General features: G+C 47.9%; 1 long non-coding RNA gene across 4 annotated transcripts in view; it reads left to right on the top strand.

Annotated features, from left to right (window-relative positions):
* Window positions 1-3,104: 3,104 nt before the first annotated feature.
* LOC128091743 (uncharacterized) overlaps window positions 3,105-24,495 on the top strand; it is a 35,108-nt gene continuing 13,717 nt past the window's right edge. For 2 of the 4 annotated variants that reach the window (XR_008211507.1, XR_008211505.1), the window contains exon 1: window positions 20,386-20,720. This is a non-coding gene — a long non-coding RNA (uncharacterized LOC128091743). Of the gene's footprint in view, window positions 3,440-20,385; window positions 20,721-22,875; window positions 23,038-24,495 lie in introns of those variants that run through there. The other 2 variants (XR_008211504.1, XR_008211506.1) reach the window with 2 other exon arrangements.

Raw genomic sequence — 24,495 nt, forward strand, 5'->3', positions numbered from 1 at the left:
GTAGATTTTGCCATTGTGTGAGTTCAGAACCCAGCAGGAAGGAGACCCTTGGAAGTGGGACATGATTGATGGTGAGACCTGGTAGGGAAGCACTGTTAGTTCTCAAGTGACTGGATGGGCTTTTTGTTAAGGAAAGCAATGCTGTGTGAATACAGGATCCAGCTACATGAAGCTGACATTTGGCACAGGGACCAGACTCTCTGTTCAACCCCGTGAGTGCATGGTTTCCATAGGTGCCTTTTGCAATAGATGTAACTTTATGTTCCCATATGTATTTCAGACTAGCAGAGATGAAATTTCTTCTCTGCCATTGCAGATTCCAGCATGTCTTTGTTGCTGCAGTTATGGTGTGATGGGAGCAGAGCTGAACTGCAGATTTAAGCTTTTGGAACGGATCACCTGAGAGTTTTTTGGGAAGGGTTTTGGCCAGCTACAGTAAGGGCTGCGTGTTATGGAGTGAGGAGAGTGTTTGTGTAAGGGCTTGTGTTGCTGTGAGTGATGGCGTGAGCAGGCTGTCCTTTGGAGCTGGAACAAAACTACACGTAATGCCGTGTGAGTAGCGTTGGTCCCGTTTTCAAGCCTTGCAGGTTGATCCAGAAATACCAACAGTGTTAGCACGTTCATGTAGGACAGGCTTTCTGTGAGCATGCATGGTCCTGTGCCTGCTGTCTGGCTATGGAAAGGAGCTGCAGTGTGATGTGGGAGCAAAGGGAGACAGAGCAGAATTTTATATTTGAGCAGAGAAGGCAATTTGCAAAGCAAGGTCAGTGCTGTGCACTGGGAGAAGATCCTGAATAAGCACAGGGGCAAATATCTCCTGCCTAAGGGCAGTGTTGGTGGCAGAGCCACTCTTGTTGGGAAATAGTTTGTGAGAAAGGATTTTGCAAATCTCATAGGAACTATTTGCTTTGTCCTTCACCATTTATTTTATGCCCCGTCGTGATTTACAAATGTCGGCCTTTGCTGAGGGTGACTGTTTCTATTCTCTCTGAGCTGAGGGGTTTCTGTAAAGCAGGCTGTGACTGTGGCAATCTGGAAGCTCTGGTACTGACAAGCTCACCTTTGGGCATGGCAGCAGACTTTCTGTGAGACCCAGTGAGTAGCTCTTAGTTACCTGCACGTGTTAAACTGAGCTGCTGAGGTGGGGCAGGCGGTCCTTGAGGTGAAGCTCAGCCTGTCCCAAAGGAACATTTCTGTGCTCCCAGAAGGTCCCTGTGCAGTTCCTAGCAGTGCATTCCTGAGGTCACAGTGCCTGCTCACAGCTCCCTGCTGCTGCTGCTGCCTGTGCTTCTTGTTGTGCAGCTGTAAAGCTTCTTTTCCTCAAGATGTTGATCTGTGCCTGTATCATCAGGACTGTGCACCACAGAATGGGGACAGGTGCTGCTTCCCAGGTGCCTGAGGGGCCTTTTTGTTAGGAAAGGAAATGCTGTGTGATTCCAGCTACATCTCCAAGCCGAGCTTTGGCTCAGGAACGAGACTCATCGTTCAGCCACGTGAGTGCAAGGCAGTTTCTGTAGGTCTTCCATAGGGCTCCTAGCGATAGATCTTGTGCTCTCTTCCTCTTTTCCATCTCAGAATTGCATTGCTCGAATTTCTAATCTGCCATTGAAGACCCTGACAGTGCCCATGCTGTGGAAGGTAAGGATGCCTTGTGAGCAGAGCAGAACTGGAAGTCTGAATGCTTTTGGGAAAGGTTTCCGGTGTTCTTGGACTGTTCTCTGCACTCACAGTGGTATTCTCATAACTCATCAGGGAGTTGCATTTGTGATGGCAATGTAGAGGACACTTTGGATGGAGTGTGGGGACAGGAGAAGGAGGAGAGTGTTTGGCAGTACCCCTCAGTTTCAGCCCAATCTCACCCCATGCAACCAGCCTGATATCTTCCACTCTTGCTTTGGGATGAGAAAGTACCTCCTCATCTTCTGCTGCCCCTCCATGACCTGGCATGATCAGACTGATCCCTGAGGACCAGTGTTGGTTCTCAAGCATCTGGGTGGGTTTTTTGTTAAGGAAAGCAATGCTGTGTGAATACAGGATCTGGTTTCACAAAGCTAACCTTTGGCACAGGGACCAGACTTTCTGTACAACCACGTGAGTGTGCATCTTCCAAAAGTCTTCCATATGTGCTTCTCCAAACTGATGTAGTTTCATGTTCCACTTACTGATTTTGTGTTTGTTGTGCTGAAAGGCATTCCAGCCACCACAGGTATCGAGAATGCCCTCACTGCTAAAATTAAGGATGTGCTGTGAGCAGAGCTGTGAGTGCTGTAGGAGGGAATGCATGTGGGATAGGGCCATCTGTACTCTTGATCTCTGCTGTGTCACACTGGTATACTCATATCTGGCCAGGGATTTGCCTATCTGATGACAGCATCTGGGACAGCATGGAATGGCTGTGATGTGAGAAGAAAATTTGGGAGTGCGCCTCAGTTACAGCTCCAGCCTCATCCCATACAACCAGCATGGTAACTTCCACTCTTGCTTTGGGATGGGAGGGACGCCCTTACCATTCTGCAGATTCCCCATGATTTAGCATAGTCAGACTAAGCCCTGGGGATCAGTGTTTGTTCTCAAGTGTCTGGTTGGGTTTTTTGTTAAGGAAAGCAATGCTGTGTGAATACAGGATCCAGCTATGCAGGCATTAAATTTGGCTCAGGGACCAGACTCTCCGTCCAACCATGTGAGTACACAGCTTCCATAGTTGTTCCATATGCGCCTTTTCCGGTAGTTTTAATTTTGTGTTCCTACATTAGAGACTTGCAGAGCCGAAATCGTTCTCTGCAATTGCAGGCACCAAGAATGCCATCACAGCTGCAGTTAATGTGTTTCTGCGTGGTGGGAGCGGAGCTGAACCGCAGGTCACTGTGCTTTAGGAAAAGGGTCATGAAAGTGTTGTGGGGATCGTGCTCAGCCAGCCACACTCAGGGCTGCCTTGATATGGGGACAGGAGAGTGTTTGTGCAAGGGCTTGTGTTGCTGTGAGTGTAGGCTGGGGCACCTTCACCTTTGGAGCTGGAACAAAGCTTTGTGTAAAGCCCTGTGAGTGCTGCTGCTGGTATTTGAATCCTTCATCAGGATGCAGATGTACCCAGGGCTATAATCTTAGTCTGTTCGTTATGGAAAAGCTTTCTCAGAGCATGTCTACTCCTATCTTCTGTACAGTTATGGCAAAAGAGATGCAGTGTAGAATGGGAAGAAGGGGAGACAGCAGAATTTTAAATTGTTTCTGGGAATAAGACTGTTTTCAAATGCAGGTCAGCACTGTGGATTGAGAGAAGAACATTCTTCTCTCCAGGAATGTCCCAGGCAGAACTTGCCACTCCTGAGTGAGCACCAGTGCAAGTATCTCCTGGATAAGGGCAGTGTTGGTTCATGATCTGACATGACTTACAAATGTCAATCTTTCTGAGGTTAATTGTTTCCGTTCTGTGAGCTGAGGGGTTTCTGTAAAGCAGGCTGTGACTGTGGCAATCTGGAAGCTCTGGTTTTGGCAAGCTCACCTTTGGGCATGGCAGCAGACTTTCTGTGAGACCCAGTGAGTAGCTCTTAGTTACCTGCATGTGTTAAACTGAGCTGCTGAGGTGGGGCAGGCGGTCCTTGAGGTGAAGCTCAGCCTGTCCCAAAGGAACATTTCTGTGCTCCCAGAAGGTCCCTGTGCAGTTCCTAGCAGTGCATTCCTGAGGTCACAGTGCCTGCTCACAGCTCCCCGCTGCTACCTGTGCTTCTTGTTGTGCAGCTGTAAAGCCTCTGCAGAGCTGCCTGAAGTGTGGCAGGGGAACAGGAGAGTGAGCTCTCCCCATAAATGGGATTCCCCAAGAACTAGAAGTGAGAGTGCTAAACTGCTGTGGGATTCCTGTGCTCGTAGGAGCAATAACTGTTGTAATTGCTTGTGGTTTGTGACAAAGCTGTGAGAGGTGATTGCTTTTGCTCCATTCTTACAACAGACCCAAACTTGTGTTCACTCTTTAACCTTGGCAGCACTATTGCTTTCAGCTGCATGCAGGTGGGCTCCAGCTGAAGTTTCCTGATGTGTTCCTGAAGTCTATGGCTGCAGCTTGATTGTGTAAAGAACATCCCCAAGCCCGTGGGACATAGCAGGACTTCCCTGGTTCAGCTCCTACAGATTGGTGGTCAGAGAGGAGGCATCCACCAATGACCCACTTGAGCAGAAGACATCTGTCAGACTTTGTCATGTTGCACTTGAAGGTGTCCCTTATCCTCTATAAGCAGATCCCGACTTGTGATGGTGACAGATAATTGTTGGCTCCCGACAGATGGTTTTGCTGGAAGGAGCTGTTCTGTTTGAGTTGCTTTGTGCAGGCAGTGGCATGAGAGGTGATGGTTTTTGCTGTGGGGTGACAGGCTGTGTGAGTGCTGGAAACTACAAGGTGGTGCTGGGCACAGGGACGCGCCTGGTTGTGAAGCCCAGTGAGTACAAGTTCTGTCCTGCTTTGTCATTCTGCCGTAGAGGTCAGCACTTTCCGCGTCCCCCAGCGTTCCCTTTCTCCGGTCAGAGCAGGAATGTTCTTGTCTCTGGCAGCCCCCTGAAAGCCCACGGCCTTTCCTGACCTGAGCTCAGCTGGGACCTTCTTTCCCAACTTGAATTACTCTTCCTCAACTAGAATGGGGACAGGTCCTGCCTCAAAAGACCTGGGTGAGCTTTTTGTTAGGGAAGGAAATGCTGTGTGATTATAACTCTGGCACTGAGCTGACCTTTGGCACAGGGACCAGACTCTCCGTCCGACCCCGTGAGTATACAGCTTCCATAGGTTTTCCATATGTATCTTTTCCAATCTATATAATTTTATTTTCCTATTTTGACTACAGAGTTGCGGAGCTGAAATCAATTCAGCACCTTGGCAGGTTTTGAGTATACCCCTTGCTGCTCTATTTAATGTGGTTCCGCACGGTGGGAGCAGATCTAAATTGGAGGTCTGCATGTTTTTGGGAAAAGCTCAGATGAGGTTTGCTGGGAAAGGGCTCAACCAACCACACAAGGGCTGCTTGGTCATGGGGAGAGGAGAGTGTTTGCGTAAGGGCTTGTGTTGCTGTGAGTGATGGCTTGAGCAGGCTGACCTTTGGAGCAGGAACAAAACTTTGTATAAAGCCCTGTGAGTACTGCTGGTGTTGTTTTCAAGCCATGGACGTTGGTCAAGAAATACCCAAGATAATAATGTTTCTGTATTGGTTAGCAGAGGCTTCTAGTATGTATGAATGATTGTTTGTCTTCTGTTATGGTTATGGCAAAAGAGATTCAGGGTAGAAGGAGAGACAAAGCAGAATTTTACACTGAGTCAGGACAGAAGACTGTTTTCTAAGGCAGGTCAGTGCTGTGGATTGAGAGAAGAACATTCTTCTCTCCAGGAATGTCCCAGGCAGAACTTGCCACTCCTGAGTGAGCACCAGGGCAAGTATCTCCTGGATAAGGGCACACGGCAGTGCCAATAATTTTTGGGATTGACGTGAGAGGAAGGACCTTGTAGATCTCACAGGAATGCTGACATTTGTTTTTCACCATTTATTTCTTACTCCATCACAAGTTAAAATGTCAACCTCCTGTACGGGTGACAGTATTTCTTCTCTCTGAGCTGAGAGGTTTCTGTAAAGCAGGCTGTGACTGTGGCAATTTGGAGGCTCTGGTACTGGCAAGCTCACCTTTGGGCATGGCAGCAGACTTTCTGTGAGACCCAGTGAGTAGCTCTTAGTTACCTGCACGTGTTAAACTGAGCTGCTGAGGTGGGGCAGGCGGTCATGAAGGTGAAGCTCAGCCTGTCCCAAAGGAACATTTCTGTGCTCCCAGAAGGTCCCTGTGCGGTTCCTAGCAGTGCATTCCTGAGGTCACAGTGCCTGCTCACAGCTCCCCGCTGCTGCCTGTGCTTGTTGTTGTGCAGCTGTAAAGCCTCTGCAGAGCTGCCTGAAGTGTGGCAGGGGAACAGGAGAGTGAGCTCTGGGCATGGCAAAGTGCTCTCTGTGAATGCCCAGCTGGGTGCTGGCTGTTTCCTTACCCTGCAGCCCGAGCACTGGATTGGTTTCCCACTTGGTGCTTGTTGCAGGATGATTCCTGTGTGGAACGGTCCAAAGAGCTTGACCAGAAAGGCATCCTAATGTGGAGTCAGAGGCAGAGGGCAGGGGTAACATCTGCTGTCCCTCTGCATTTTTCTGGGGCACCCGGCTCTGTTTCTGGAGTGTAGGGTTGTCTGTAGTATTTGCCATTGGTGTGTCAGGGTGTGAGTTCAGCATCCAGCAGGAAGGTGACCTTTGGAGGGGGGACACAACTGGCACTGAGACCTGGTAGGTAGAAAGCCAGCTTGAATGAGAAAGGATAGGAAGGTTGCATTCCCTCCTTTGGTAAATCCAGCTGTACTGCTTTGGAAACTGCTCTCCGCAGGGATGGAGTCTGTGTGTGTCTTTGCTCACGTACGTGTGTGCGTTGGGCTTTGCAGTCAGCTGTTGGTAAGGCACGCTGTGAGCAGTACGTCCAGGGAAAGGGTCTGATTGTAACACTGATCCAGCTCTGAGCGTGGAACTCCTGAGGCTTTCCCAGGGCTGAGCTCAGCTGGGTTCTTCTTTCCAACTTAAATTGCTCTTCCTCCAGTCATGGTTCTGCGCCTGGTTTGTCTGGAGAGTGCTCCACTGAATGAGAGCACAGGCGCTGCCTCTGAAGCTCCTGTGTGAGCTTTTTGTTAGGGAAGGAAATGCTGTGTGATTCTGGCTACGGCTCCGACAAGCTGACCTTTGGCTCAGGGACCAGGCTTTCTGTTCAACCATGTGAGTGCCCATTTCCTAAAGGTCTTCCATGGGAATTTCTTCAAATAGATGTAGTTTTGTTTTCTTGTTTCTTGGCCTTTTGATTTCATGTTTGTTGGACTGAAAGGCTTTATCTGTCACTACTGGCTTCAAGAATGCCTTCTTTGCCAAAATTACAGATGCGTTGTGAGCAGAGCTGAGCTAAGATATAGTTTAAATATCAGGGGGAAGTTCTTTGCTAAGAGACGGTGAGGTGCTGGAAGAGGCTGCCCTGAGAGGTTCTGGACGCTCCATCCCTGCAGGGGTTCAACACAAGGTTGGAAGGAGCCCTGGGCTGCCGGGTCTGGTATTAGATATGGATGTTGGTGGTCCTGCACGCTGCAGGGCGTTTGGAGCGTGATGATCCTTGAGGGCCCTTCCAGCCCAAGCCATTCTATGGTTCTATGAATCACTGATACTTTCTCAACTTAAACCGTTCCTCCTGAACTCATGGATCAGGGCCTGGATTGTCTCAAGAGTGCACCACAGGATGGGGATAGGTGCTGCCTCTCAAATGCCTGTGTGGGCTTTTTGTTTGGAAAGGAAATACTGTGTGATTCTAACTCCAACGCTGGCAAGCTGAACTTCGGCTCAGGGACCAGACTTTCTGTACAACCATGTGAGTGTGCTTTTTCAAACAGTCTTCCATAGGTGCTTTTTGCAGGAGATGTAATGCAGTGTTAATCCTTTTATTACAGCTTTGTGAGCTGGAACCCTTCTCTGCCATTGCAGGCTGTGAGAATGCTCTTGCTGCAGAAAATAAGTGAGCAGAGCTCCCTTATGTTGTGAGCAGAGCTGAACTGGAGGTCTGAATGCTTTTGGGAAAGGGTACTCAGAGCTCTCAGTCTGTGCTGTGTCTCACTGGCATTCTCACATCTTGTCAGGGATTTGTCTTTGTGATGGCAGCCTCTGGGACAGATGGATGGGGTGGTGATGAGAGGAGGAGGGGAAGAAAGTTGTGGGTGCTCCAACATTACAGCTCCAGCCTCATCCCATGCAACCAGCGTGGTAACTTCCACTTTTGCTTTCGGATGAGAAGGTCCCTGATGACCCTTCTGCTGCCCCTCTGTGACTTGGCATGGTCAGACTAATGCTTGGGGACCAGTGTTTATTCACAAGGGCTGGGTGGGCTTTTTGTTAAGGAAAGCAATGCTGTGTGAATACAGGAGCTGATGTCACAAAGCTAACCTTTGGCACAGGGACCAGACTCTCTGTCCAACCCCGTGAGTATCCAGCATTCATAGGTCTTCCATAGGTGTCTTGTCCAATAGGTGTAATTTGATTCCCATTATGATTTCAGGCTTGCAGATCTCAAATGCCTTCTTTGCCACTGCTGGCTCCAAGAATCCCCTCACTGCTGCAGTTAATGTGTTTGTGTGTGGTGGTAGCAGTGCTGAAATGCAGGTCTAAGCTTTTGGAATGGGCCACACAAATGTTCATTAGGAGGGGCTGGGACAGCCACAAGAAGGGCTGCCTTGTTATGGGCAGAGGGGGTGTTTGTGTAAGGACCTGTGTTGCTGTGAGTGATGGAGCAAGAAGGTTCACCTTTGGGGTTGGAACAAAGCTTTGTGTAAAGCCCTGTGAGTACTGCTGGTGTTAATTTGTACTCTTCTGCGGTAACACAGAAAGACAGAATGACAATAATGTCAGCATATTTGTTTAGGAAAGGCTTCCAGTGAGCATGTGGAAACCTTTATCATCTGTCTGGTTATGGCAAAAGAATTCCAGGGTGATGTGGGAAGAAGAGGAGGCAGAAAAAAATTTACATCTGATCAGGAGAGAAGGCTGTTTACAAATGAAGGTCAGCACTGAGGATTGAGAGAATTCCTTCTACACAGAAATGTCCCTGGCAGGACTTGCCACTCCTCCATGGGCACAAGGACAAATATCTTCTGGATAAGGGCAGTGTTGGTGGCAGAGTCAGTGTTTTTTGGGACTGGCATGAGTGAACTAATCTTGTAGATCTCAAAGGATTGAGTGGCTGGAAAGCTGCCTGACAGAAAGGGACCTTGGTGTACTGATGGACAGGCAGCTGAATGTGAGCCAGCAGTGTGCCCAGGTGGCCAAGAAGGCCGATGGCATCCTGGCTGGTATCAGGAATGGTGTGGTGAGCAGGACTGGGGAAGTCATCCTGCCCCTGTACTGGGCTTTGTTGAGGCCAGTTCTCGAGTTCTGTGTTCAGTTTTGGGCAACTCAATACAGAAGGAACATGGAGGTGCTGGAGCAGGTCCAAAGAAGGGCAACAAGGCTGGGGAAGGGCTTGGAGAATGTGCTCTACGAGGAGAGACTGAAGGAACTGCAGATGTTTGGTCTGGGGAAAAGAATGTTGAGGGGAAACCTTATTGCTCTCTTCCAATATCTGAAAGGTGATTGCAGCGAGAGTGGGGTTGATCTCTTCTCACTGCTGACAGGACGAGAGGATACATATTTGCCTTTGTGATGGCAATAGAAGACAGATTGGATGGACTTTGAGGTCAGGAGAAGGAGGAGGATGTTTGGAAGAGCCCTTCAGTTTCAGCCCAGCCTCATCCCATGCAACCAGCATGGTATCTTCCACTCTTTCTGTGGGGTGAGAAGGTCTCTCCTCACCCTTCTGTTGCCTCTCCATGACCTGACATGATCAGGCTAATCCTTGGGGACCAGTGTTGGTTCTCAAGCATCTGGGTGGGCTTTTTGTTAAGGAAGGCAATGCTGTGTGAATACAAGATCCAGCTATGTTGACCTTACATTTGGCTCAGGGACAAGACTCTCTGTCCAACCATGTAAGTACACTGCTTCCAGAGGTCTACCAAAGGTGCCATTTCCAATAGATGTAATTTTGTGTTTCACTTTTGGATTTAAACATGACAAGGCTAATATCCCTCACCAGCCATTGCAGGCACCGAGAATGCCCTCACTGCTGCAGCCATGAGCTGCACTGAAGTTCAGAAGTGCTTAATTTTTTCTCGATTTGAGCTGTGTTGCAAAAGAAGGTCAGTGGTGCAGATGGAGAGAAGAGCATTCTTCTCAACAGGAACATCCCAGGCAGGAATTGCTGCTCCTGAATGATCTCAAGCAAAATTCTCTTCTGAACAAGAGCAGTTCCTCTTTCTCAGCTTCACCTCCTCTTCGTCTAGATGTCGATCTGTGCCTGTTTTACCAGGAATGTGCACCAGTGAATGGGGACAGTGCTGCCACTGAAGTTGCGGCGTGGGCTTTTTGTCAGGGAAGGAAATACTGTGTGATTCTGGCTATGGCTACCAGCTGACCTTTGGCTCAGGGACCAGACTCATTGTCCAACCACGTGAGTGCAATGCAGTTTCCATAGGTCTATCATAGCTGTTTTTTGTGACAGATTTGTGTGCATCCTTTTGTTTGTGTTCCTCCTTTTGATCTTAAATTCTTGGAGCTGAAATTTTCTTATCTGCCATAGTAGGCTCTGACAGCATCCTCACTGCAGAAGTCAAGGACGTGCTGTGAGCAGAGCTGAACTGGGGGTCTGAGTGCTTTTCAGAAGGAATCTCCCGTGTACGTGGACAGTTCTCTGCTGTCACACTGTCATTCGCACATCTTGCCAGGTGTTTGCCTTTGTGATGGTAACACAGAGGACAGTTTGAATGGACTTTGAGGTCAGGAGAAGGAGAAGAATGTTTGGAAGTGCCCCTCAGTTTCAGCCCAGCCTCATCCCATACAACCAGCATGGTAATTTCCACTCTTGCTTTGGGGTGAGAAGGATCCTCCTCACCCTTCTGCTGCCTCTCTGTGACCTGCCATGGTCAGACTAATCCTTGGGGACCAGCGTTAGTTCTCAAGTGACTGCATGGGCTTTGGAAGGAAGGCAATGCTGTGTGAATACAGGATCTGCTGTCAGAGAGCTGAGCTTTGGCACAGGGACCAGACTTTCTGGGCAACCCCGTGAGCACACTGCTTCCATTGGTCTTTTATAGGAGCCTTTTCCAATAGATGTAATTTTATGTTTCAGCACTGGATTTAAACATGACAGGCTGAAATTGTTCTTCTGCCATTGCAGGCACTGAGAGAGCCTTCACGGTGCAGTTAATGTGTCTCAGTGTGGTGGGAGCAGTGCTGAATTGGAGATCTCAGTGCGTGAGGGAAAGGGTCATGCAAGTGCTGTGAGGATCGTGCTCAGCCAGCCACACTCAGGGCTGCATTGATATGGGGACAGGAGAGTGTTTGTACAAGGGCTTGTGTTGCTGTGAGTGTAGGCTGGGGCACCTTCACCTTTGGAGCTGGAACAAAGCTTTGTGTAAAGCCCTGTGAGTACTGCTGCTGGTATTTTGCATCCTTTCATGAAGATGCAGGTATACCCAGGGCAATAATCTTAGTCTGTTCATTACGGAAAAGCTTTCTATGAGTGTGCACAATCCCTTGTCTTCCGTACAGTTCTGGCAAAAAAGATGCAGGGTGGGTGGGAAGAAGGGGAGTCAGAACAGAATTTTACATCTGATCTGGGGATAAGACTGTTTTCAAAGGCAGGTCAGCTCTGTGGATTGAGAGAAGAACATTCTTCTCATAGGAATGTCCCAGCAGAACTTGCTGCTCCTCAGTGAGAACAAGGGCAAATATCTCCTGGATAAGGGTTGATGGCAGTTAATGTTTTTTGGGACTGCCATGTGTGAAAGGATCTTGTAGATCTCAAAGGACAGATCACCTTTGTCCTTCACCATTTATTTCATGTTTTACCATGGCTTACAAATGTCAGCCTCCTCTGAGGATGAGTGTTTCTTCTCTCTAAGCTGACAGGTTTCTATAAAGCAGGCTTTGACTGTGGCAACACGGAGGCTCAGGTTTTGGCAAGCTCACTTTTTGCTTTTGCTCCATTCTTAAAACAGATCCAGACTTGTGTTCACTCTTTAATTTCTGCAGCACTATTTCTGCAGCACTATTGCTTTCAGCTGCATGCAGGTGGGCTCCAGCTGAAGTTTCCTGATGTGTTCCTGAAGTCTATGGCTGCAGCTTGATTGTGTAAAGAACATCCCCCAGCCCAGGGTACATAGCAGGACTTCCCTGGTACATCTGGTACAGCTGTACTGCTCCTACAGTTGGTATAACTCCCACAGCTTGCTGATCAGACAGGAGGCATCCACCAATGACCCACTTTGGCAGAAGACATCTGTCAGACTTTGTCATGTTGCACTTGAAGGTGTCCCTTGTCCTCTGTAAGCAGATCCTGACCTGTGATGGTGACAGATAATTGTTGGTCCAGACAGATGGTTTTGCTGGGATGGAGGTCATCTTGGTCCATTCCTGTCCAGAACTCATCACAGATAAGGTGTTTCCCTGCTTAATGCACAGCTGCAGAACAGGAAAGGTATTTTCAAAGGAGTTAAGTGATGTGTGACTGCAGGAGGCAGCGACAAGGAGCTGAAGTTTGGCGGAGGAACAAGGCTCAGCGTTACAGTGAGTAAGTGCATGCTCTGAACAAATGGCTTTGAGAAGAGCTGGCAAATGTGGTGCTTGGAAATGGTACTTCACAGTGATCCTGGTAAGGGATCCACATCCTCTACTTTTAGGGCAGGATGAGTGTGTGCTGGAACTTTTAGTTCGAGGTCTACCAAGAGAAGTGCTGGAGTCTGTACCTAGTACTACAAAAGTACTAAGAAACAGATGGATATGACGTTTAGTGGTGAATTTAGTAGTGGTAGGTTGGTGGTGGTTGGACTTGATCTTTTCCAACCTGATTCTACAATTCTGACAACTCCAGTCCCCAGTCATGAGACATTTTTTTTTTTTTTGCCAAGGAGATTTTGACTGTGTTTATTCAGGAAGCGCAGACAGGCTCAGCTTTGGAAGAGGAACGAGGCTGCTGGTGAAGCATAGTAGGTATCTTGTCACAAGCACAATCACCTAAAAACAGAGTACTTAGTTTGCTGTATTTGTTTGTTTGCTGTACATTCTCCTTAAAATACAGAGGGAAGGACTTTTATAAATGAAAAGGAAGAGGGCATAGGAAAGAAGTGCACATTCTAAATAACTCACCTGTAACTTCTCCGTCCCCTTGATGTGACTGAAACTAATCTGAGTTACTACTGTTCTGCTAACATACATGAATTACCTCTGTGTTGTGGAAATATCATGTTGGTCAGAGCGAATCCTACAGGAAGATCCGTTTGAGATGAGGATTCACAATCAACTTCTGTTATGTGAAACTGGTTTCTGAGACTTAGGTCTATTTTGAATCCTTCACCTGCCTTACTGCCCACTGAATAAACAAGAAAAAATAGGATGCAAATCCTTTTCTCTGGGACTTTCCTTCCGTTTGGTTTATTGTGGCTTCTTTCTTTATGACTCTTTCTTTATGTTGCTTATCTGCTGAGACTGACTAAGAGTGAAGGAGTTTATCCAGGTTTCCCAATGAGAGAAGCACTAAAAGCTGCTGTGTTGTCCAAAATAACTGCTGGAAATTCCACTCCATTACAGCTGTATCTAACAGTGTGTTCGGGCTTCTAAATGCTCAGACTTGTCTCCCCCAAGTTTTCCTGGCAAATTTTTTGCATAGGTGTTTACAACCATGGGAAAATTGGATCTACCTGCAAAGTCACCTTTGGGAGAAGCAGCAAACTAATACATCTTAAAACAAAGACCCTTTTTTCAGTATTAACTTAAGGCTGAGATTTTTCCTGCCAGTCTTCCTGACTGTGGCAAAAAGTGCTCTACATATAAATTAAGGAATTTATAGTGGCGTTGTGCTAATGGGCTACTCTGCCTCATTTTCCACTCATGCAATGCAAATCCATTCCCATCTGCACTTCCGTGCAAACGCGTAAGGAATTATCCCAACGCAGAACCAGGGGTACGTGATAATGATGGTACCTGCTTTCTCTCTTGATATCACTAGGAACAGGAAGTTGTTTTTTTGGACCAGAAGTTGTGTGGGGTTTTTGTTAGTGAATGTATCACTGTGTCTTCAACATCCAACTGGAAAGTTACCTTTGGAAGTGGAACACAGCTGATGGTGAAACCTGGTAGGTAGAAACAGCCTGAGTGAGAAGTGATGGAAGAGTCAAATTCTCCTTTCTGTGTGGATGCCTTTGAAATTCTGCTGTCCTCTCATTTTGTGGATGATCAGAAGTCAAGTCTGACCTTGAGTCAGGAAGAAAATATATAGCTGAATAGGTGTTTAGAAGTAATGGGAAAGTCTTACAAGAATGTCCAGTTTTCAGCTTTTCTGTCGTATCGACAGCTAAATGCTTTGTTTCATTTGCAGATAATCAAAACAAGTTTAATACAGGTTACTGAGCAATGCATTTCTGGGAAGCCTCTACTAATGTCCGTGGTCAACTGCAGGACAGAGAGCATCCTTCCCAAAGGTCTGCATGCTGAATGTTTCTTTTTCTATAGAAACAACTCAGTTACAGATTTCTGTGAGTGTGGAGAGGAGTCCCACCTTCGTTACTGTTATCCTTCAGCATTTCATGTTCCTAGAAATCTCAGGAACTGCAGGTACCCTCATTACCCTTTTATTTCCATTCTCCAGAACCTTGTCTAGGTTAGAAGCTGAAGTTTGTGCCCCTGCTGATAAACAAAAAGTTCACATTTTCATTGGCAAAACTCGTGGGTTGTAAAGGAAGCAAAATGGAATAAGCAGGGTGTATTTTTGGGCAGATCAGAGAATTGGAATCAGGAAAGACACTTGGAAGGAATGTGCAGTGTGCAGGAGGGCCATCTGAAGGCTGATCTAATGTTGAAAGTGCAGTTTGCTAGCAATTCTTGCATCTTTTCTTGTATGGATGAAGGAGAAAATGTACAGTTGTTGGTGGTCTCTGTCAAAGTTTAAAGGCCAATTAGGAACGTCTTCAAAGGAAATGTATGATGAATTTGTCAAGGAACTCACTTGGGAAGACTGTACGTTTGTTGTTGTTTGAAGCCACGTAAAAAAAGAAAGCTCGAGGTTTTTGTCGTGAAAACAAAGACTGTGTGAATTCTGCCTCTGGAGGAAAATTCACCTTCGTAAGTGGAGTTCAACTAAGAGTGAAACCAAGTAAGTTTTAAGCCACTTTCTGCTCAGTGTTGAATAACTTTAAGCAAACAAACACAAAAAAACCCCCACCAACCCCTAATTTACTGTTTGTTTGCTTTACATTCTTTTAAAAATATGAACAATATATGCTTTTGATTTTAAGAAAAGATGCAATGAAGTAGAATCACAATGATTCTCTTTTATTCTCTAGTCACATAGAACAAGAAAAATGAAGTTCCAAAAACACCACTTCTAGGGAATAAGCTTACAAGCAGTGACCATCGCAACCTATGAAGCTGGGTGAGATGGCTCTCTCTCTAACAAGCTGGGGCTGGATTTGCACAGTTGTAGAATACCCTGAACAGTCACGCTCTTCCTTGAATGCAGTCCTCTTCCCTCCCATAGATGGAATTCCCCAAGAACTAGTGGTAAGGGTGCTAAACTCATGCTGGATTCCACTACTCGTAGCAGCAGTAGTGTTGAAACTTGTGGTTTGTGATAAAGTTGTGAGAGGTGATTGCTTTTAGTTCATTCCTAAAACAGGCTTGTGATGGTGACAGATAATTGTTGGCTCCCGACAGATGGTTTTGCTGGAAGGAGCTGTTCTGTTTGAGTTGCTTTGTGCAGGCAGTGGCATGAGAGGTGATGGTTTTTGCTATGGGGTGACAGGCTGTGTGAATGCTGGAAACTACAAGGTGGTGCTGGGCACAGGGACGCGCCTGGTTGTGAAGCCCAGTGAGTACAAGTTCTGTCCTGCTTTGTCATTCTGCCGTAGAGGTCAGCACTTTCCGCGTCCCCCAGCGTTCCCTTTCTCCGGTCAGAGCAGGAATGTTCTTGTCTCTGGCAGCCCCCTGAAAACCCACGGCCTTTCCTGACCTGAGCTCAGCTGGGACCTTCTTTCCCAACTTAAATTACTCTACTTGTGGATCAGCACCTGGTTTGTCAGGAGAGTGCACCATGGAATGGGGGCAGGTCCTGCCTCAAAAGACCTGGGTGAGCTTTTTGTTAGGGAAGGAAATGCTGTGTGACTATAACTACAACAGCAAGCCAACCTTTGGCTCAGGGACCAGACTCTCTGTCCAGCCACGTGAGTGTGCAGCTTCCATAGGTCTTCCTTAGGTGCCTTTTCCATTAGATGTAAACCTGTGTTCTCATAATTTCACCCTTGCAGAGCTGAAAGCAATTCTGTAGCACTGCAGGTTCTGAGAATGCCTGTACTGCTTCAGTAATTGAAACTGGGGGTGGTGGGAGCCAAGCTGAACTGGAGGCCTGCAGGCTTTTGGGAAAGCTTTTGGCCAGTCACACAAAGGGTTTCCTTTCTATGGGGAGAGGAGAGTGTTTGCGTAAGGGCTTGTGTTGCTGTGAGTGATGTCCTGAGCAGAATCACCTTTGGAGCTGGGACTAAGCTTTGTGTAAAGCCCTGTGAGTACTGATGGTGGTATTTTGAATCCTTAGAGAGTAATGAGAAATATCCAAGTCAATTGGGATTGATTTTCCGGGGTGTTCCCTTCATGGAGAGGTCAGAAGAGCATGACCAGAAGGACACCTGAATTTGGAGTCAGGGGCAAGGGACATCTGCTGTCCCCCTGCATTTTTCTGAGGATCCTGATTCTGTTTCTGGAGTGTAGGGTTGTCTGTAGAATTTGCCATTGTGTGAGTTCAGCACCCAGCAGGAAGGAGACCCTTGGAAGTGGGACATGATTGATGGTGAGACCTTGTAGGTAGAAAGCAACCTTGAATGAGAAAGGATAGGAAATCTGCTTCCCCTCTGTTGCCTTAACTAGCTGTATTGCCTTGGAAACTGCTCCCCAAGAGATGGACACAGTGTGTGTTTGAGTGCACGCTGCATGTTGGGCATGCTGCAGTCAAGCATTAGAATGACACACAGTGCGAGCAGAATGTCCAGGTGAAATGGTCTGATAGTAATGCTGATCCAGGTGAGACTGAAATGGCCGTGGCCTTCCCAGAGCTGAGCTCAGCTGAGCTCTTCTTTCCAACTTCAACTGTTCTTCCACAACTCATCAATCCGTGACTGATTTGTCTGGAGAGTGCAGCACAGCGTCAGAAGAAGTGCTGCCACTCAAGTGCCTGTGTGGGCTTTTTGTTAGGGAAGGAAATGTTGTGTGATTCTGGCTTTGGCTCCAGCAAGCTGACCTTTGGCTCAGGGACCAGACTTTCTGTTCAGCCATGTGAGTGTTCTCCTTCCACAGCTCTTCCGCATGTGCTTAGTGAAGTAGATCAACTTCAGTGTTCCTCTTTTTGATTTCACCCAGGCAGAGCTGAAACCCATTGCAGGCTGTGAGAAATGAAGGGTGTGTTGTGAGCAGAGGTGAACTGAAGGTCTGAGTACTTTTGGAAAAGGGTCATCAGTGCTTTCAATCTGTGCTGTGTCATGCTGGTATTCTCACATCTGGTCAGGGATTTGCCCTTGAGATGGCAGCCTCTGGGACAGCATGGATGGGTGGTGATGAGAGGAAAAGAAAGTTTTGGGGTGCCCCTCAGTTACTCCTCCAGCCTCACCCCATACTACAGCCTGATAACTTCCACTCTTGCTTTGGGATGAGGACCCTCTTACCCTTCTGCTGTCTCTCCATGACTTAGCATGGTCAGACCGAGCATTGGGAAGCACTGTTAGTTCTCAAGTGACTGGATGGGCTTTTTGTTAAGGAAAGCAATGCTGTGTGAATACAGGATCCAGCTACATGAAGCTGACATTTGGCACAGGGACCAGACTCTCTGTTCAACCCCGTGAGTGCATGGTTTCCATAGGTGCCTTTTGCAATAGATGTAACTTTATGTTCCCATATGTATTTCAGACTAGCAGAGATGAAATTTCTTCTCTGCCATTGCAGATTCCAGCATGTCTTTGTTGCTGCAGTTATGGTGTGATGGGAGCAGAGCTGAACTGCAGATTTAAGCTTTTGGAACGGATCACCTGAGAGTTTTTTGGGAAGGGTTTTGGCCAGCTACAGTAAGGGCTGCGTGTTATGGAGTGAGGAGAGTGTTTGTGTAAGGGCTTGTGTTGCTGTGAGTGATGGCGTGAGCAGGCTGTCCTTTGGAGCTGGAACAAAACTACACGTAATGCCGTGTGAGTAGCGTTGGTCCCGTTTTCAAGCCTTGCAGGTTGATCCAGAAATACCAACAGTGTTAGCACGTTCATGTAGGACAGGCTTTCTGTGAGCATGCATGGTCCTGTGCCTGCTGTCTGGCTATGGAAAGGAGCTGCAGTGTGATGTGGGAGCAAAGGGAGACAGAGCAGAATTTTATATTTGAGCAGAGAAGGCAATTTGCAAAGCAAGGTCAGTGCTGTGCACTGGGAGAAGATCCTGAATAAGCACAGGGGCAAATATCTCCTGCCTAAGGGCAGTGTTGGTGGCAGAGCCACTCTTGTTGGGAAATAGTTTGTGAGAAAGGATTTTGCAAATCTCATAGGAACTATTTGCTTTGTCCTTCACCATTTATTTTATGCCCCGTCGTGATTTACAAATGTCGGCCTTTGCTGAGGGTGACTGTTTCTATTCTCTCTGAGCTGAGGGGTTTCTGTAAAGCAGGCTGTGACTGTGGCAATCTGGAAGCTCTGGTACTGACAAGCTCACCTTTGGGCATGGCAGCAGACTTTCTGTGAGACCCAGTGAGTAGCTCTTAGTTACCTGCACGTGTTAAACTGAGCTGCTGAGGTGGGGCAGGCGGTCATGAAGGTGAAGCTCAGCCTGTCCCAAAGGAACATTTCTGTGCTCCCAGAAGGTCCCTGTGCAGTTCCTAGCAGTGCATTCCTGAGGTCACAGTGCCTGCTCACAGCTCCCCGCTGCTGCTGCTGCCTGTGCTTCTTGTTGTGCAGCTGTAAAGCTTCTTTTCCTCAAGATGTTGATCTGTGCCTGTATCATCAGGACTGTGCACCACAGAATGGGGACAGGTGCTGCTTCCCAGGTGCCTGAGGGGCCTTTTTGTTAGGAAAGGAAATGCTGTGTGATTCCAGCTACATCTCCAAGCCGAGCTTTGGCTCAGGAACGAGACTCATCGTTCAGCCACGTGAGTGCAAGGCAGTTTCTGTAGGTCTTCCATAGGGCTCCTAGCGATAGATCTCGTGCTCTCTTCCTCTTTTCCATCTCAGAATTGCATTGCTCGAATTTCTAATCTGCCATTGAAGACCCTGACAGTGCCCATGCTGTGGAAGGTAAGGATGCCTTGTGAGCAGAGCAGAACTGGAAGTCTGAATGCTTTTGGGAAAGGTTTCCGGTGTTCTTGGACTGTTCTCTGCACTCACAGTGGTATTCTCATAACTCATCAGGGAGTTGCATTTGTGATGGCAATGTAGAGGACACTTTGGATGGAGTGTGGGGACAGGAGAAGGAGGAGAGTGTTTGGCAGTACCCCTCAGTTTCAGCCCAATCTCACCCCATGCAACCAGCCTGATATCTTCCACTCTTGCTTTGGGATGAGAAAGTACCTCCTCATCTTCTGCTGCCCCTCCATGACCTGGCATGGTCAGACTGATCCCTGAGGACCAGTGTTGGTTCTCAAGCATCTGGGTGGGTTTTTTGTTAAGGAAAGCAATGCTGTGTGAATACAGGATCTGGTTTCACAAAGCTAACCTTTGGCACAGGGACCAGACTTTCTGTACAACCACGTGAGTGTGCATCTTCCAAAAGTCTTCCATATGTGCTTCTCCAAACTGATGTAGTTTCATGTTCCACTTACTGATTTTGTGTTTGTTGTGCTGAAAGGCATTCCAGCCACCACAGGTATCGAGAATGCCCTCACTGCTAAAATTAAGGATGTGCTGTGAGCAGAGCTGTGAGTGCTGTAGGAGGGAATGCATGTGGGATAGGGCCATCTGTACTCTTGATCTCTGCTGTGTCACACTGGTATACTCATATCTGGCCAGGGATTTGCCTATCTGATGACAGCATCTGGGACAGCATGGAATGGCTGTGATGTGAGAAGAAAATTTGGGAGTGCGCCTCAGTTACAGCTCCAGCCTCATCCCATACAACCAGCATGGTAACTTCCACTCTTGCTTTGGGATGGGAGGGACGCCCTTACCATTCTGCAGATTCCCCATGATTTAGCATAGTCAGACTAAGCCCTGGGGATCAGTGTTTGTTCTCAAGTGTCTGGTTGGGTTTTTTGTTAAGGAAAGCAATGCTGTGTGAATACAGGATCCAGCTATGCAGGCATTAAATTTGGCTCAGGGACCAGACTCTCCGTCCAACCATGTGAGTACACAGCTTCCATAGTTGTTCCATATGCGCCTTTTCCGGTAGTTTTAATTTTGTGTTCCTACATTAGAGACTTGCAGAGCCGAAATCGTTCTCTGCAATTGCAGGCACCAAGAATGCCATCACAGCTGCAGTTAATGTGTTTCTGCGTGGTGGGAGCGGAGCTGAACCGCAGGTCACTGTGCTTTAGGAAAAGGGTCATGAAAGTGTTGTGGGGATCGTGCTCAGCCAGCCACACTCAGGGCTGCCTTGATATGGGGACAGGAGAGTGTTTGTGCAAGGGCTTGTGTTGCTGTGAGTGTAGGCTGGGGCACCTTCACCTTTGGAGCTGGAACAAAGCTTTGTGTAAAGCCCTGTGAGTGCTGCTGCTGGTATTTGAATCCTTCATCAGGATGCAGATGTACCCAGGGCTATAATCTTAGTCTGTTCGTTATGGAAAAGCTTTCTCAGAGCATGTCTACTCCTATCTTCTGTACAGTTATGGCAAAAGAGATGCAGTGTAGAATGGGAAGAAGGGGAGACAGCAGAATTTTAAATTGTTTCTGGGAATAAGACTGTTTTCAAATGCAGGTCAGCACTGTGGATTGAGAGAAGAACATTCTTCTCTCCAGGAATGTCCCAGGCAGAACTTGCCACTCCTGAGTGAGCACCAGTGCAAGTATCTCCTGGATAAGGGCAGTGTTGGTTCATGATCTGACATGACTTACAAATGTCAATCTTTCTGAGGTTAATTGTTTCCGTTCTGTGAGCTGAGGGGTTTCTGTAAAGCAGGCTGTGACTGTGGCAATCTGGAAGCTCTGGTTTTGGCAAGCTCACCTTTGGGCATGGCAGCAGACTTTCTGTGAGACCCAGTGAGTAGCTCTTAGTTACCTGCATGTGTTAAACTGAGCTGCTGAGGTGGGGCAGGCGGTCCTTGAGGTGAAGCTCAGCCTGTCCCAAAGGAACATTTCTGTGCTCCCAGAAGGTCCCTGTGCAGTTCCTAGCAGTGCATTCCTGAGGTCACAGTGCCTGCTCACAGCTCCCCGCTGCTACCTGTGCTTCTTGTTGTGCAGCTGTAAAGCCTCTGCAGAGCTGCCTGAAGTGTGGCAGGGGAACAGGAGAGTGAGCTCTCCCCATAAATGGGATTCCCCAAGAACTAGAAGTGAGAGTGCTAAACTGCTGTGGGATTCCTGTGCTCGTAGGAGCAATAACTGTTGTAATTGCTTGTGGTTTGTGACAAAGCTGTGAGAGGTGATTGCTTTTGCTCCATTCTTACAACAGACCCAAACTTGTGTTCACTCTTTAACCTTGGCAGCACTATTGCTTTCAGCTGCATGCAGGTGGGCTCCAGCTGAAGTTTCCTGATGTGTTCCTGAAGTCTATGGCTGCAGCTTGATTGTGTAAAGAACATCCCCAAGCCCGTGGGACATAGCAGGACTTCCCTGGTTCAGCTCCTACAGATTGGTGGTCAGAGAGGAGGCATCCACCAATGACCCACTTGAGCAGAAGACATCTGTCAGACTTTGTCATGTTGCACTTGAAGGTGTCCCTTATCCTCTATAAGCAGATCCCGACTTGTGATGGTGACAGATAATTGTTGGCTCCCGACAGATGGTTTTGCTGGAAGGAGCTGTTCTGTTTGAGTTGCTTTGTGCAGGCAGTGGCATGAGAGGTGATGGTTTTTGCTGTGGGGTGACAGGCTGTGTGAGTGCTGGAAACTACAAGGTGGTGCTGGGCACAGGGACGCGCCTGGTTGTGAAGCCCAGTGAGTACAAGTTCTGTCCTGCTTTGTCATTCTGCCGTAGAGGTCAGCACTTTCCGCGTCCCCCAGCGTTCCCTTTCTCCGGTCAGAGCAGGAATGTTCTTGTCTCTGGCAGCCCCCTGAAAGCCCACGGCCTTTCCTGACCTGAGCTCAGCTGGGACCTTCTTTCCCAACTTGAATTACTCTTCCTCAACTAGAATGGGGACAGGTCCTGCCTCAAAAGACCTGGGTGAGCTTTTTGTTAGGGAAGGAAATGCTGTGTGATTATAACTCTGGCACTGAGCTGACCTTTGGCACAGGGACCAGACTCTCCGTCCGACCCCGTGAGTATACAGCTTCCATAGGTTTTCCATATGTATCTTTTCCAATCTATATAATTTTATTTTCCTATTTTGACTACAGAGTTGCGGAGCTGAAATCAATTCAGCACCTTGGCAGGTTTTGAGTATACCCCTTGCTGCTCTATTTAATGTGGTTCCGCACGGTGGGAGCAGATCTAAATTGGAGGTCTGCATGTTTTTGGGAAAAGCTCAGATGAGGTTTGCTGGGAAAGGGCTCAACCAACCACACAAGGGCTGCTTGGTCATGGGGAGAGGAGAGTGTTTGCGTAAGGGCTTGTGTTGCTGTGAGTGATGGCTTGAGCAGGCTGACCTTTGGAGCAGGAACAAAACTTTGTATAAAGCCCTGTGAGTACTGCTGGTGTTGTTTTCAAGCCATGGACGTTGATCAAGAAATACCCAAGATAATAATGTTTCTGTATTGGTTAGCAGAGGCTTCTAGTATGTATGAATGATTGTTTGTCTTCTGTTATGGTTATGGCAAAAGAGATTCAGGGTAGAAGGAGAGACAAAGCAGAATTTTACACTGAGTCAGGACAGAAGACTGTTTTCTAAGGCAGGTCAGTGCTGTGGATTGAGAGAAGAACATTCTTCTCTCCAGGAATGTCCCAGGCAGAACTTGCCACTCCTGAGTGAGCACCAGGGCAAGTATCTCCTGGATAAGGGCACACGGCAGTGCCAATAATTTTTGGGATTGACGTGAGAGGAAGGACCTTGTAGATCTCACAGGAATGCTGACATTTGTTTTTCACCATTTATTTCTTACTCCATCACAAGTTAAAATGTCAACCTCCTATACGGGTGACAGTATTTCTTCTCTCTGAGCTGAGAGGTTTCTGTAAAGCAGGCTGTGACTGTGGCAATTTGGAGGCTCTGGTACTGGCAAGCTCACCTTTGGGCATGGCAGCAGACTTTCTGTGAGACCCAGTGAGTAGCTCTTAGTTACCTGCACGTGTTAAACTGAGCTGCTGAGGTGGGGCAGGCGGTCATGAAGGTGAAGCTCAGCCTGTCCCAAAGGAACATTTCTGTGCTCCCAGAAGGTCCCTGTGCGGTTCCTAGCAGTGCATTCCTGAGGTCACAGTGCCTGCTCACAGCTCCCCGCTGCTGCCTGTGCTTGTTGTTGTGCAGCTGTAAAGCCTCTGCAGAGCTGCCTGAAGTGTGGCAGGGGAACAGGAGAGTGAGCTCTGGGCATGGCAAAGTGCTCTCTGTGAATGCCCAGCTGGGTGCTGGCTGTTTCCTTACCCTGCAGCCCGAGCACTGGATTGGTTTCCCACTTGGTGCTTGTTGCAGGATGATTCCTGTGTGGAACGGTCCAAAGAGCTTGACCAGAAAGGCATCCTAATGTGGAGTCAGAGGCAGAGGGCAGGGGTAACATCTGCTGTCCCTCTGCATTTTTCTGGGGCACCCGGCTCTGTTTCTGGAGTGTAGGGTTGTCTGTAGTATTTGCCATTGGTGTGTCAGGGTGTGAGTTCAGCATCCAGCAGGAAGATGACCTTTGGAGGGGGGACACAACTGGCACTGAGACCTGGTAGGTAGAAAGCCAGCTTGAATGAGAAAGGATAGGAAGGTTGCATTCCCTCCTTTGGTAAATCCAGCTGTACTGCTTTGGAAACTGCTCTCCGCAGGGATGGAGTCTGTGTGTGTCTTTGCTCACGTACGTGTGTGCGTTGGGCTTTGCAGTCAGCTGTTGGTAAGGCACGCTGTGAGCAGTGCGTCCAGGGAAAGGGTCTGATTGTAACACTGATCCAGCTCTGAGCGTGGAACTCCTGAGGCTTTCCCAGGGCTGAGCTCAGCTGGGTTCTTCTTTCCAACTTAAATTGCTCTTCCTCCAGTCATGGTTCTGCGCCTGGTTTGTCTGGAGAGTGCTCCACTGAATGAGAGCACAGGCGCTGCCTCTGAAGCTCCTGTGTGAGCTTTTTGTTAGGGAAGGAAATGCTGTGTGATTCTGGCTACGGCTCCGACAAGCTGACCTTTGGCTCAGGGACCAGGCTTTCTGTTCAACCATGTGAGTGCCCATTTCCTAAAGGTCTTCCATGGGAATTTCTTCAAATAGATGTAGTTTTGTTTTCTTGTTTCTTGGCCTTTTGATTTCATGTTTGTTGGACTGAAAGGCTTTATCTGTCACTACTGGCTTCAAGAATGCCTTCTTTGCCAAAATTACAGATGCGTTGTGAGCAGAGCTGAGCTAAGATATAGTTTAAATATCAGGGGGAAGTTCTTTGCTAAGAGACGGTGAGGTGCTGGAAGAGGCTGCCCTGAGAGGTTCTGGACGCTCCATCCCTGCAGGGGTTCAACACAAGGTTGGAAGGAGCCCTGGGCTGCCGGGTCTGGTATTAGATATGGATGTTGGTGGTCCTGCACGCTGCAGGGCGTTTGGAGCGTGATGATCCTTGAGGGCCCTTCCAGCCCAAGCCATTCTATGGTTCTATGAATCACTGATACTTTCTCAACT

The sequence above is a fragment of the Tympanuchus pallidicinctus genome, unplaced genomic scaffold (genome assembly GCF_026119805.1).
Source record: "Tympanuchus pallidicinctus isolate F22 unplaced genomic scaffold, pur_lepc_1.0 scaffold50, whole genome shotgun sequence".
In the NCBI taxonomy this organism is placed as follows: Eukaryota; Metazoa; Chordata; class Aves; order Galliformes; family Phasianidae; genus Tympanuchus; species Tympanuchus pallidicinctus.